We start from the raw sequence: 15,670 nt of genomic DNA on the forward strand, positions 1-15,670 counted from the left end.
CCATTTAATGGTGTAAACTTTGCTTCCCTTTTTTCTTCTCACCCAATACAGGAGAGGCTTTCTATTTCCCTTTCTTACCCGACAGGAACTGTCCACATATCACATTCTTCTCTTTTGCCACACGTGTGCGCATGCGCTTGCACTTTCCTATGGTTAGAATGGCAAAGGGGCTGTCTACAGGGAAGGCAACCAGATTACGGAAAAGGGAGAACACATCAGAAGGAATTTCTTAAATCTTTATTGCACTAAGTGTTCCTCTTCTGGACAACTGTTCTGTGCTCAAATAGCAAAGAGATGGGCTTCGGGGTTTCTAATGAAACTTGTAATTTACAGCTAGGTTAGGAGGGAGGAGTTGTGTCTCAGAGGTAATGTCAAAAAATGAGGGGTGCGGGCTTCCCTGGTGGCGCAGTGGTTGAGAGTCCGTGGGCCGATGCAGGGAACACGGGTTCGTGCTCCGGTCTGGGAGGATTCCACATGCCGCGGAAAGGCTAGGCCCCTGAGCCATGGCCGCTGAGCCTGCGCGTCCAGAGCCTGTGCTCCGCAACGGGAGAGGCCACAACGGTGAGAGGCCCGCGTACCGCAAAAAAAAAAAAAAAAATGGGGAGTGTAATATAATATGTACCTTGTCCTTCCTTAACTTGGTGTTGGAAGATGTCCCACTTTGAAGCCAAGTGGAACTCAGACATCTCAGGGCTCTTCTGGTGAACCACAGGGGTGCGGCTTCAAGAACTTGCAAGAGTGAAGGGGGAGCCCTCTAGAGAGAAGCACTCCCTGAGAAAGGGAAGAGACATCAAAGCTGTGGGGGGGGCAATTTTGAGTATTATGTGGTGTCTTTGCCATCAGATAAGGCCCCACAGACTCACATTCCACCCAGGGTGTGGGAATGGCTAGCAGAGAGTAACTCTAAGTGAAAACGTTTCGTTCACAAAGATAACTGCCCTGTATTGGTAGGCTCCTAAAAGAAGGAAGGGAGAATTCCACACGCTGTTGGCATGGCCAGGGCTTCCCTGTACTGGGCGCATCGACTGTGAGGAGGCAGGAATGCCCAGCGAGCACAGCCACGGAAGTGACTGCAGTGTCTTGCAGACCAGTTCTATCTAGAGAAGGAGGTTGACGTGCTCAGTGGAGAAGGGTTGGGGTAAGAGGATGGAAACAAAATGACCTTTGCTGTAGGTTAACTGACCAGCCTTGTTTGAGGAACATGTGGGAGAGACACCCTGGGGACCTTCATAAATACTTGGGCTGGGGAGGGCCCTTTGCAGATCTCAGAACACTGAGATCCTGTATTAGCAGGCGAGAGCGAGAGCCAGTGAAACCAGGGTGACATTCGATTCTTGTCCTAAGTAAGGTTTTACTTACTGAGGGTCTAACCAGGTAAACAGACACTTAACTATTCCTGCTTCAAAGGACAGAGACCAGTGTTACCCCGGGGCCAGCTCCTGAAGCGCTGTGGCACCAGGAGTAGCAAAACTGGAATGTGCTGAAGCTTTGGGGAGCTGCTGACCCGCCAAAGATGTCACTGAGAATATTGCCAGGCCTACTGGTAATATTATCACTCCACTGAAGGAAGTAAACTACAGTTATTAGTTTACAAACAATTTTTGTTGAAAAATTCTTTTAACATTTAATTTCTATAGCTCTTTATAGGCTTATTCCTTTGAGACTTGGTTCATCCTTGGTGTTCAGCATGGGCATCTTCAAAGAGCTCATATCTGGATCAGTTCTCCATTCTTGTTTATGCATGGCATTTTGTGTATGCTTAAGTTAAAATCTTATTGTGGGGACTTCCCTGGTGACGCAGTGGTTAAGAATCTGCCTGCCAGTGCAGGGGACATGGGTTCGAGCCGTGGTCTGGGAAGATCCCACATACCGCGGAGCAACTAAGCCCATGTGCCACAACTACTGAGCCTGTGCTCCAGAGCCTGCAAGACACAACTACGGAAGCCCACAAGCCACAACTACTGAAGCCCACACGCCTAGAGCCCATGCTCCGCAACAAAGAGAAGCCACTGCAATGAGAAGCCCACGCAAAGAAGGGCAGCCCCCACTTGCTGCACCTAGAGAAAGCCCGTGTGCAGCAACGAAGACCCAACGCAGCCAAAAATAAATAAATAAAATTTTTTTAAAATCTTATTTTGTATTGAAATAATTGGCATATATTCTTGTGTCCCTCCGTTAGGCTATAAGTTCCTCAAGGACAGGGATCACATCAGATATTTACATTATTTGAACTGAACTCTTCATAGCCTTCATCATTGAAAGAGTAAGCTCTTATCACTGCCCTCCCCTTGACAAAAAGATCTCAGATCAAATTTTTTATGAATATTCTACCATGGCTAAGACTGGCAGTTGTCATCCAAAATGTATTTTTCTCTTCGTCGAGAGTAAGAAAAATCTTAGGTTGGCACAGACAACCCCATAAAAACTACATTTCCCAGATTCCTTTGCAACTAGGTGTGTAGTCATGTAATAAAATTTTGGCCATTAGGATGTGAGCTAACTGTTGAGCGTGATTCCCAGTTTGTGCCAGGAAAGGGGAGGAGAGAACATTCTTTCCTCCATCTCCGGTATCAGGGATATGGTGATGATGACGAACCATCTCTGCTCTTAAAGACAAAGCTCACCCTCTAGATATGGTTGAAAAAACAGCTAAAAGAAGCCTAGGACCTGACAATGCAGTCATCATAACAGCCCTGTACTGCTCATGCCTGAACTATTATGTGAGAGAGAAATAAACTTCTATATCGTTCAAATCATTGAATATACGAGGATACCACTTTATTTGGTGTGTGGTATACATAAAAATATTTATTCCTCCTTTTATTGATCAGATCTTGCAAATGCTCTTGGCACAGAATAATAGGAACAAGTTTAATATCAAACAACAAATAACCACATTGTCAGTAGCTGGTATGTGAAATTGGCAGGATCTCTTGTATAAACTATCAAATTTCTAATGTTTTAAATCTTTTCATTTGTCTGTAGTTGTGAAATGAGGGAAGAACCTTCCCTTTCAGCATTCCACAGCCCATGCACCTACCACTCAGATATCTAACTCAAAGAGAGCTAAAGTCAGATTCTCTTATTTCCTGTCTGATGCCCTGGGGTCACTCAAGTGTGGCTGCCTTCCTATCCCAACACACACTTACTCTTAAATTAACATATTACATGCTGAATCTGATAAACTGTAATGGGAAGCAAACTGTGCGTTCTTTCCTAGTCACCTCTTGCTCTCCTCTCTCATTTTATCCTTCTCTCCTGACTCCTTCATCCTCTATCTCCCCCATTACAATTGCTTCCCACCACCAGCCACAACCACTGCCTTAGGCAGAAAGAGTTGCTCACAATATTCATGAGAGACTTTGGTACCCCCAGTGAGTTCTGAGGCCCCTGCTTACCCAAGACACTTTCCATACACTGAGTGGTACTGCCTGGGGGTCCCGATAAGCCTGGCCACTATGCTAGCCAAGTGGGCTGAGGCAGAGTTGTTGGGCCCTTAAAGACCAGAATGACCCTATTCTAAGGTAATAAGAAATTTGTAAAGATGAGGGACACGTTTGATAGAAAGTCCTTTACAGAGAGCAGAAAGTCAAATGACTAGTTCTAATGGAAGAGGTGACATAGGAAAGAGACAACAGAGTTCAAGGATCAAAAAAAGAATGAAAACAATTCAAGTTGGAGTTGGCATCAGAGTTCACAAGTCTCAGACCACTACAAGTTGTTTGCTGTAATGTGATAAAATCTATATTTTGTTGTTTTGGGTTTTGAACCTAAGGTAGAGAGAACTGATTTACTCGTGGCATGCTGCCAACATCAGTCGGGGCAAGGGTTCCCTCTTATTTGGTTTTGTTTTCTTTTATCTTCTTCATTCTTGATTCCCACCTCCATTTCCCTCTCCATTGTAGGGACCCATTAGAATATATAAGCAATATATATCCTTGGATATAGAACACAGAATGCAAATTGGGAGTTAGGCTCAGGCAAGGCCTGTCACCACAACTTGGTTGGAATTAGTGTTCACAAGTCTCAGACCATTTCAGGTTATTTGCTGGAATGTGGTAAAATGTAATCTATACTGTGTTGTTTTGGATTTCAGGTGGGGAAAGTTGAGATACTCATGACATTGCTACCATCATCAGTCTTTGCAAGGGCCCTCTCTTATTTGCTTTTGTTTAATTTTCCTCCTTCATCCTTGATTCTCACCCTTATTCCCCTCTCCATCATAAGGACCCATCCTACTATAAGCAAAATACACCCTTCTGCCATTCAGTAGGTGGCCTTTTTGTTTTGTTGATAGCTTCCTTTGCTGTACAAAAGCTTTTTAGTTTGATATAGTCCCATTTATTTATTTTGCTTTTGTTTCCCTTGCCTGAGGAGACATACCAAAAAAAAAAAAAAAGAAAGAAAATTACTAAGATAGATGTCAAAGAGTGTACTGCTTGTTTTCTTCTACAAGTTTTATGGTTTCAGGTCTTACATTTAAGTCTTTAAACCATTTCAAACTTATTTTTGTGCATGGTATAAGAAAGTAGTCCAGTTTGGTTCTTTTGCATGTAGCTGTCCAGTTTTCCCAACATGATTCGTTGAAGAAGCTGTCTTTTCCCCATTGTATATTCTTGCCTCTTTTGTTGTAGATTAATTGCCCACATAAGAGTGGGTTCATTTCTGGGCTCTCTGGTTTGTTCCATTGATCTATGTGTCTGTTTTTGTGCCAGTACCATACTGGTTTGATTACTGTAGCTTTGCAGTAAGTTTGAAATTGGGGAGTGTGACACCTCCATTTTGTTCTTCTTTCTCAAAATTGTTTTGGTTATTCAAGGTCTTTTGTGTTTAAAACTGCCATTGATGGGCTTCCCTGCTGGTGCAGTGGTTGAGAGTCTGCCTACTGATGCGGGGGACACGGGTTGGTGCCCCGGTCCGGGAAGATCCCACATGCCGCGGAGCAGCTGGGTCCGTGAGCCATGGCCACTGAGCCTGTGCATCTGGAGCCTGTGCTCCACAACGGGAGAGGCCACAACAGTGAGAGGCCCATGTATCGCAAAATAAATAAATAAATAAAATAAAAATGCCATTGAAAGCCCGCACACTGCAATGAAGAGTAGCCCCTGCTCACCGCAACTAGAGAAAGCCCACGCATAGCAACAATGACCCAGTGCAGCCAAAAATAAATAAATAAATTCATTTGAAAAAATGCCATTGATATTTAATAGGGATTGCATTGAATCTGTAGATTGCCTTGGGTAGTATGGTCATTTTAGCAATATTAATTCTTCCAATCCATGAGCACATTATATCTTTCCATGTGGTTGTGCCCTTTCAACTTCTTTCATTAGTACCTTGTAGTTTCCTGAGTATCAGTCTTTACCTCCTCAGATTTATTTCTAGGTATTTTTTTCTTTTTGATGTAATTATAAATGGGATTGTTTTCTTAATTTCTTTTTCTGATAGTTAACTGTTGATGTATAGAAATGCATTGGGTTTCTGTATATTAATTTTGTATTCTGCAACTTTACCAAGTTCATTGATGAGTTCTAGTAGGTTTTTGGTGGTTTCTTTAGGATTTTCTATATGTAGTATTATGTTGTCTGCAAACAGTGACAATTTTAATTCTTCCTTTCCAATCTGAATTCCTTTTATTTCTTTTCTTTACCTGATTGTGGTGGAAGTCCTAGCCACAGTGGAAGTGGAAGTCCTAGCTGATAGCCCTCAGGTTCTCCTGAAAGTAAGCCCCACTGGCCTTCAAATCCAAATGCTCTGGGGGCCCATCTTCCTGGTGCAGGACACTGCAAAATGGGGAGCCCAGTGTGGGACTCAGACCCCTCACTCCTTGGGGAGAACCTCTGCAATTGTAATCAATAATTGCTCTGTAAAGAGCTGTAATTTTGGTTTGCCCATGGGAGGAGGTGAGCTCGGGTCTTCCTACTCTGCCATCTTGGCCATTCCTCTGGTTGTTTCAAACATCGTTTTCCAATTTTTGATCTGTATATGAACTTTGCCTATTATATCTTTTAAAAAGAGTTCTTAATTTTAATATATTTTCCATCCATTTCTTTTTTTAATCTTAGAGTTTGTGTTTCTGAGTGTTGGTTTAAGAAGTTCCTCCACACCCCAAAGCTAGAAGAATAATCTACATGTTTCTTTCTCCTTTTCCATTAGCCTTTTTAGATTTGCTTTTTCCATTTAAGACTTTAATCCAACTGGATTTCACCCTTGTATATGGTATAAACATGCATTCTCAGTGGGGGTAATGGCACTCCTAAGAAAGTGAAATTGGTTCTTAGGGGGTAAGAAAACCCTTGGATAGTACAATTGTTTATAGCCCTTCAAGGGCCATAAACAGATATATTCTATATCCAGGGTATTAAAATTTTATTGGGAAAGGAGGAAAATTAGGAAAAAATTTTACCTAAAAATTTTTCTTCAAAGGATAGTAATGAAAAAACTGGTTGAGAAACACTGGTATAGGCTAAGAATCCAGCATTACTTTTCTCCATAACATATTTCCCTAATCTATTAAATAATTTATCAATTCTTTCTCTACATGCATGTATCAGTTGTCTGATACCTGGCAGTGAGGTTCCCCCCTTTCACTGCCCTTTTTCAAAATTGCTTTAATTATTCATAATATATTTAGTCATCTTACACATGTTAGAATAAATATGTTTAATTCATTTTTTTAAAGTTCTACTGGAATTTTAATTGGGATTGAATTTATTGATTAATTTTAGAGAATTGACATCTTTACACTGTTGCCTTCCATTTCATGAGTGTGGTATAACACTCCATTTATTTAGGCTTTTGTACCCTTAAAACTTTTCTCCATAGAGATCTTGTACAGTGTTTATTTGGTTAAATTCAGTTGATAGTTTTGAATGGCATTATGAATGACATCACAGAATCTGTTCTATTTTTAGTTGACTATTGCTGATGCAGAGGAACACTAATGATTTTTGTGAGCGGATCTTGTTGTATCTGGCATTCTTACTGAATTCTCTTATGAGCTCTAAGCCTTTCTGTTGATTCAGTTGGGATTATCTTATCTGAAAAGAAAGAAAGAGAGGAGGAAGGAGAGAAGGAAAGGCAGAAGGGAGGAAGGAAGAAAGGAAGGAAAAGGATAAAAAAGAAAAACAAATTGTGTGCTTCCTCTGAAGTAGATAGGGAGAAACCAATAATCCCGTGACTTATCAATAGCAAGAGAAACAGTGAAGAGAACTGTGAAGAGAACACTTGTGGATCACACTGCAATAATTAGCTGGTCTAGTTTAATGGCACAGGTAAATCTGCTTTGCATTTCAACAATCAGCTTATTCAATTCTGCCTAATAAATACCTATAATTACTGTTAACTTCCTAATTCATATGTCCCTTTTTGTCATATAATTATGAATTTCAGGAATGTATTATGTTACAAAAGTGTACAACCACTTGTATGGCTTTATCTCAGCAAGCAGTGCAGTAATCTATGGCTTTCTTTGAGTAGTCATACTTAATAACCTCTGAACATTCTCACCAGTACTCACAATGGGAAGAAAATTTATGCACATGAATTAGAAGATGAAAAAATCTCTTGAATAGTTTCCTAAGTGATGACCTATCAAAAGTGGCTAAGTCAAAGTGATCATTTTTGCCTGATGATCCAAGTTTATTGCTTAATAAGAGCTTCAAGAGATTAGTTGCATCAAAACGTACACGCCTTTCCCTGAATTGAACAACATGTACAAAATAAAATTATGCTTCGTCATAATAAACTTGGACAGGTTTCCATGCAAACATACAACTGTAGAAGCTGGAAATTTCCCAAAATAGTCACAACAAATCTAAATGTCTTTAAAGCAAGTTCCTGAAAATGATCAAATCAATCAGACTGAAAATTTCTTTACCACCTACAAAGCCCAAGGAATCACCTGGCCAATGAGTAATTTCTACCAGAATAAAGTAAAATACTTTTATTACATATAAGCATATGTACTTTAAATACCATCAAATAGATTTCTACATAAAGCTTTTTGTAAGCTAAATGGATCTCAGAGGTAAGGTATACAGAAGAAACACTACATTAACTGTATTAAAGAGAACAGATTTCTCTGTATCTATTACGTGGGACAGATGGAAGGACAAATTTGTAACAGTGGGATAATCTTAGCTGCCCTTAGTAAAGTAGGCAGGACTCAAAGTAAAATATGATGGCTTAGCAAGGAGGGAGAAAACATAACAAAAACATCTCTATGAAGGCTCTCCAGTGTAATTCTATTAAAAAATATAAGAAGAACATGAGATTTAAAGGAAACATTTTCAAACAAAGCAATAGAGTAGTGATTTAATGTAGGTCATCATTAAAGACAGCAGAGCTGTCAATAACATTGTTAATTCATTATACTTTGTACATATCTCTATGAAAACCCGAATTCACCCTATGTCATAATTATGAGCAATTAGCAGTCAGAAATTCTTTCTTCCTCTCCTGTTTTGTTTTGTTTTGTTTTAAATCTCCTGCACCCGGTACAGTGCATAGGTACGTAGCAGATGTTCAATCTTGGAAATGCTTTGTGTTTTAAAGTCACGTGATTATATGACTTTGCACTATTTCTAGATGTATTCATTATCATTGGATTTGTCTAACAGGCATATGACTTATTCTGCTTGGGCCACAATGCCACAAATTAGTTCAGTCTAAACCAATTCTTCTAACCCCCAAGTTGGACTTTTAACTCTGCCAGATGCTATTTGACAGTAGATTCCCGAATACTGAAAATCTTGCCAAGCATACATTATGTTGTTGTATAATTACAGCTTTCTAGTACTCAGTATGGTATTATTAGCTCAAGCTGTAGCTCATTTAGTGTACATAATTACAGCACACTCAGCAGTGAACACTGACCTACAAAGGGGAGATTTCTGGTGCTATTTTTCATCTACTTCAATTGACAATAAATGTAGTTATCACTAGGACTCCAAATTTTGAGAAAGTTTGATATTCACGCTGCATTTGCAAGTAGTTTTGGAATATCTAACATCACGGTTGATATTTTAGAGCTATTATTTCTACTAATGATGACTGAGTATTAGTATTATTTGAACAAAAGTTCAATTTTTTTGTTGTTTTCCTCTGGTGGGTGCCTGGGTAAACAACAAGGGGCAAAATGGTACAAAAGTGTGTAAGACTTAAAGAATCGTTCTGCTGGAGATTATAGCTTGTTAAGTTTTTATAATGCCTAGGGCATGTTCCCACCTCAGTAGATTACACTTTCTTGTCATCATTCCACTTATGTATTTTGCAGCTTCAAACACCTCTTTTTTTTTTTTTTTGCGGTACGCGGGCCTCTCACTGTTGTAGCCTCTCGCGTTGTGGAGCACAGGCTCCGGACACGCAGGCTCAGCGGCCATGGCTCACGGGTCCAGCCGCTCCGCGGCATGTGGGATCTTCCCGGACCGGGGCACGAACCCGCGTCCCCTGCATCGGTAGGCGGACTCCCAACCACTGTGCCACCAGGGAAGCCCAAACACCCCCTTTTAAGAGCCATAGTAGTTAGCTCTTAAGCACCTGGTGGTTGGAGGTGTGTTGTCATAGGGATCAGGACTGTCTTGGATAAGAGGTAGAAAGGTCTTAGGTGAACTTCAGGTGGGAGTGAGGAAGGCTGCAGTCGCCTGAGTATTTCCTCCCCCAACTGGCTTCACATCTTATTGCTCCCTCGTCACTATTACACATCTCAACCAGGCTACGTTCATTGCCTTTGCCTATGTGTTCCTCTAGGATTTACTCGCATTACAAGAAAAGTTAAGGTGTGACCAAAATATATGGCACTTAATTGAAACTCTCAATATCAATGATCAAAGAACTTTATTTTTTTAAAAAGAAAGTATCCTGAAGACTTTTTCTTACCTTTCCTTATGGGATTGTCATAAATAAGAGTTAATGCCCTTGCACATTATTTCACACTTGTAAAGCTCTGCAAACCTCAAAAAGAAATCTCTTTAAGTGTACAGTGTGTATTCCATTTTATTCCAAAATACACATTTTAATTCAAAGAAATTACTTTTTAAGAAAGAACCGTCAGTTTTCAAACTATTTGTAATTTACATTTGAAGAATGTATTTTAAAATATTATGAAGATGAAAGCTATGGCTGAGTCAGTATTAAGGAACTCTTTTCATCTCTCATGTGGAAAAATATACATGAAAAATTTTCATTTATGTGGTTGAAAGTTCATATGCTAATATAGGCCGGAGAATTAATTTTAATTCAAGAAAAGTCTTTTTGGTACTATGTAAAAAGACACTTACCTGCATAATCAGCTAACAAACTTATAGAGGGCGTTTATTTTATGTGAGCATTTTTTAGACTTTGGTTCAACCAATGACACATACATACACACATACGTTTCCTAACACTAAGCCATGTTATAATAAGGTTCTACCTAAAACATCTTGACATTTTCCTCACATGGATGTTGCTTCCATTACAGAACTGAATGACCATTTTGAACCTGAGTGACTGGCTATATAAATAAAGTGGGCCTCTCTTGATAAGTGCCAGTGAAGTACAGAAATGTTAGAGTTGGTCTCAGATCCTAGACATCATTTAGTCCAGCAATATCATTTACAAACAAACTAAGGCTCAGAGAACCAACCTGACTTGGAACACTCACACTGTCTCTAAAGGTAAAATCCAAGAGATTGTGCAAAGGAAAACCTTTTAGTTTGAATAAACAAATCAATTAGTAATTTGCAAAAAGAATTACTCTCACAGCATTCATGTAGACACACACCATAGGGTGTCTAATAATCAAGGCCTACCATCTTGAAACGTTTAATGAAAATACTTGAGTTCGACATATCCACCTGAAATTCATTAGAAATCTCTTATAGGACGTGTGTATATTAGATGCCATGAGTGGTTTTAAAAGTTAATAAAAGGAAGGATGGGAATTCCCTGGCAGCCCAGTGGGTAGGACTCGGTACTTTCACTGCCGTGGCCTGGGTTCAATCCCTGCCCCCGGTAACTAAGATCCCACAAGTGTGGCCAAAAAAAGTTAAGAAAAGGAAGGAGGAAGGAAATGGTAGGGGGTGGGGGGAGGAAAGAAAAAAACAATGTCTATCCTCCAAAACTTATTTCTAGCTAGAAAGAAGGTATTGTTATTTAACAGTAAGCCTCCTAAGCATTTCTTTATTATGTTTGTCTCTGCCATTGAATGAAAAGCATTTCAAAGGCAGAGCACATATCTGATTGATCTCCCAGAGTGAGTACCTTCTGTTAATAGCATTTGCTCAGTAAATGCTTCTTGAATTGAAATGAATCCTGTCATTATTATGGTGCATCCAAACACCAATAATAGGATGAAACCTATCTTTTATATACCCTTTCAGACTCATTGATGTTCATCCAATAAGTCTTTTGCATAAAGGATAATTAATGTTATGTTTTTTAAACAATAGCTTCCACGGGTAGGTTTCAAAATCCTTGAGGGAAAAGTACCTGATGAAAACATTCATCCTTTTAAAAAACTTCATTGACTATTTAAAATATCAGTATGGCATTTTTCTTGAAATGAATAATGACTGATTTAGAAACACACTCATTGGCACTCTCGCTAGTCATTTAATTGTGATCTTGAAGGTAAACTGGCAATCTCAGTTGAAGAAGAACGCTTTGATTCTTTATTAAGTTACTCCAGGTTGAGAGGGGAAAATAAGTGAACGGCAAGAAAGGGTGTTATATGTTGAATGAGGTCCCTGAAGACAGATGACAGTTGAAGACTGAAAACTGAAGACAGTTGACGGGGATTTGGTCTATCGAAGGCAGAAAAGCCTGGAGTTTGGGTGTCATAGAGGAATCAGCCAGAAGGAGGGCCATGAGCAAAGGCACAGAGGTGAAAGGGTCAGTGTACATTTCTCTTTGTTCTAGAAACCCAGGTGCCACTTTTTTTTTTTTTTTTTTGCGGTACGAGGGCCTCTCACCGTTGCAGCCTCTCCCGTTGCGGAGCACAGGCTCCGGACGCGCAGGCTCAGCGGCCATGGCTCACGGGCCTAGCCACTCCGCGGCATGTGGGACCCTCCCGGACCGGGGCACGAACCCGTGTCCCCTGCATCGGCAGGTGGACTCTCAACCACTGCGCCACCAGGGAAGCCCCCAGGTGCCATTTTGAGTACCAGTTCTGATCAGTGGTTTCCGTTTTGTTTGCTGTGCCTGAGTGCTTCTTGGCACCTTGCCTAATTCCACAAGTCACTTTAGAACTAAGGTCTTGCTTGCCTCTTGCCAACCCCACTCCCACCCCCAAACAGCTGAAATCCTCCCACCATACCCCAGAACATGCTTACCAGCTAATTGACTTTCCCAAGTCATGTTAATATCCACCATACTGGTTTGCTATGAACATAAATCCAATAATGTCTGTAAATTGTCCAGCGTGATGCCTGATGAATGTTTTTTCCATTCCCCTCTGAGCAGTGTCCTCTGCTATTTTGTGTTACTACTACCTTCACCCCCAACAACGCACCCAGACATATGAAGTGCTTTCTTGAAATACCAGCCATTTTCTGTTGGCCTTCTCTCTACTGCCTGTGCTCTGCATAGAATAGTATTGGTACCTGCACCGGCAGCTGGCTCTGCTCCTGTGTCGCAGGCTCCAACTCTCCAGTGGGAGGATCTCATTTCCCGTGCTGGCCCCTCCCAGGCTGCAGCTTCCTGAGGACTTGTCCTGAAATAGGATACTAGGAACTTTGAGTCTGGAAAAGAGAAAGCTTGGGGAAACAGAGCTGTTTTTTAATATTTGAAGACCCGACTCATCAACAAGCAATTAGATCAGAGTTTCTAAACATTTTATGCTCTTTGGTGGTCCAGTGAAGCTTATGAATGCTTTCTTAGAACAATACTTCTAAATGCACAAACTATAACACATAGAATTACAAGGAAACCAATTATATTGAAATACAATCAACAAATTTTTTTTTTTTTTTTTTTTTTTTTTTGCGGTACGCGGGCCTCTCACTGTTGTGGCTTCTCCAGTTGCGGAGCACAGGCTCCGGACGCGCAGGCTCAGCGGCCATGGCTCACGGGCCCAGCTGCTCCGCGGCATGTGGGATCTTCCTAGACCGGGGCACGAACCCATGTCCCCTACATCGGCAGGCGGACTCTCAACCACTGCGCCACCAGGGAAGCCCAACAAAATATTTTTTAAAACAAGTTTGTGGGACTTCCATGGCAGTCCAGTGGTTAAGACTCCATGCTTCCACTGCAGGGGGCACGGGTTCGGGGAATGAAGATCCGCATGCTGTGTGGCATGGCCGGAAAACAAACAGGGCTTCCCTCGTGGCGCAGTGGTTGAGGGTCCGCCTGCCGATGCAGGGCACACGGGTTCGTGCCCCGGTCCGGGAAGATCCCACATGCCGCGGAGCGGCTGGGCCCGTGAGCCATGGCCGCTGGGCCTGCGCGTCCGAAGCCTGTGCTCCGCAACGGGAGAGGCCACAACAGTGAGAGGCCCGCGTACCGCAAAAAAAATAATAAATTAAATAAATAAATAAATAAATAAAACAAGTTTGCGATACAGCAATGTATATGATTTTTTTAATTAGCACAATAAATAACAAGAAGTAACAACAGGCTTAATAACCTCTGAAATTGCAAAGTTATGCTGTCAATGACATTTCAAGATTTCTGGAACAACTGGAATGTCATATGAAGAGATGTGTGATTTCTGTTGTCGACAAAGTCATGGAGACTGTTAAGAACTACTGAGGTTTGTTGCCTCCCTACATAATTGAAGGAAATCTAAATTTGGTTACAGATAAGTGAAAATAAAGATGTCATTTTTTTTCCCAACTAAGTTCACAGAGCCCTGAAATCTATGCAGAGATATCCTTGGCCCATGCCTTCCCATCCCCACCCATGTAAGGACTGTGAAGATCCAATACTAGACTCATTCTGTGCCACCGAAAAGGGCAGAACTAGGCTCAGTGGGTTCATGAAATCTATAGAGACAGATTTCAGTTCAGCACAATAAAGAACCTCCTCACAATTAAAAGTCCTCAAAAAATAATAGGCCGCTTAGTGAAGTAATGAGGTTTTTTTAACTAAAAACTATTCAAAAGAGGTTGACTATGATTAAGTAAGGATTTCTGTATTGGAAATGAAATTGGGATCCCATTTACATAAAATATAATAGGAACAGTATTTTCTAGAGATGGGCAATGCAGCAGGCTTGCTAACATTTGCCAGGCATGGTGCGAAGTGCTTTATGTTGGTCAACTCATGCAATTACAGCAGAATACTGGGAGGTAGGCATTATCCCCTGACTATCAGCTCAGTTTTGTTTTGTTGTTGTTGTTTTGTTTTGTTTTGTTTTTTTCAGTACACGGGCCTTTCACTGCTGTGGCCTCTCCCGTTGCGGAGCACAGGCTCCGGATGCACAGGCTCAGCGGCCATGGCTCAAGGGCCCAGCTGCTCTGCGGCATGTGGGATCTTCCCGGACCGGGGCATGAACCCATGTCCCCTGCATCGGCAGGCGGACTCTCAACCACTGCGCCACCAGGGAAGCCCCAGCTCAGTTATTTTTAAATATCTCAACCAGGCCAAACATCTCAGAGGTAGAATTCAAATCAAGGTCTTTCAGACCCCAAAGGTTAGTAGTTTCCATCTGTAAAATGGAGGTCATAATACCTACTTAGAGGGTTGTTATGAAGACTTCAGAAATAATATATGCCAAGTACATATGTCAGATTATCAAAGATCTAATCTATTCTAAATGCTTTACATGTATTCATTCCATCTTCACAATTCTAAGAGGGAAATAATCTTATCATCCCCATTTTACAGATGAGAAAACAGAGGCACTAAGATGTTGAATAGTTTGCCAAAAGCTATACAACCAGTAACTGGATTTGAACCCTGGAAGTCTGACTCTAGAGTCCATGCTGGTAACCACTAGGCTACACTGCACCCCAACATGGTACTTGCGATTTGTTTTATGCATATTTAAGATTTCTCTCCCCAACAATACAGTTACTGTGAAACTCAGTCTCCCTAAAAACTAGTTCCTCTGATAACTTTATGATTAACCTCTCTGTCCAAAACTTTATTCCCTTTCCTGTCCTGTACCTGTTCCCCCTCAAGATTGAGGAGTATCAAAAAAAAGGGAGGGATTGAAAACGAGCAGGAGCCTGTGGGAACTTCTTGGGTACAACAGTCCCTCTGGGCCCTCTGTCTCTTATTTGTAGGAAAGAAAAAGGGCTCTAGTATCCTAGGTCTTCCCTGAGTTCCAAAGAGCAGGCTCAAGCAGTTAACGATCAAGACAAGAGTCACAGGATGCCTAGTTCCTCCTAAAGGGATATAGATGACAATCTGATACATATCTTTGAGTTGTTCTACAGAAACTAAGTACCTCCTCTCCCCCCACCTGGTAGAGGATGGTGACTACACGCTGACCGCAAGCACATAGACTCCAGAATGGTTGGAGGTGGAGATTCTCAAAACGTCACTGTATGACCCCACCACCAACCAATCAGAAGAAGGTCCACGCACAAGCTCATCATGCATCCTATGACCCTTTCTCCCAACACTGTCTTTAAAATCCTTGCCTGAAAGCCATTGGGGAGTTGGGGTCTTTTGAGAATGAACCACCCATACACGTCGCTTGGTGTCTGCAATAAACACCATACTTTTCTTCACCACAACTAGG

Source organism: Stenella coeruleoalba (assembly GCF_951394435.1).
Source record: "Stenella coeruleoalba genome assembly, chromosome: 11".
Taxonomy (NCBI): Eukaryota; Metazoa; Chordata; class Mammalia; order Artiodactyla; family Delphinidae; genus Stenella; species Stenella coeruleoalba.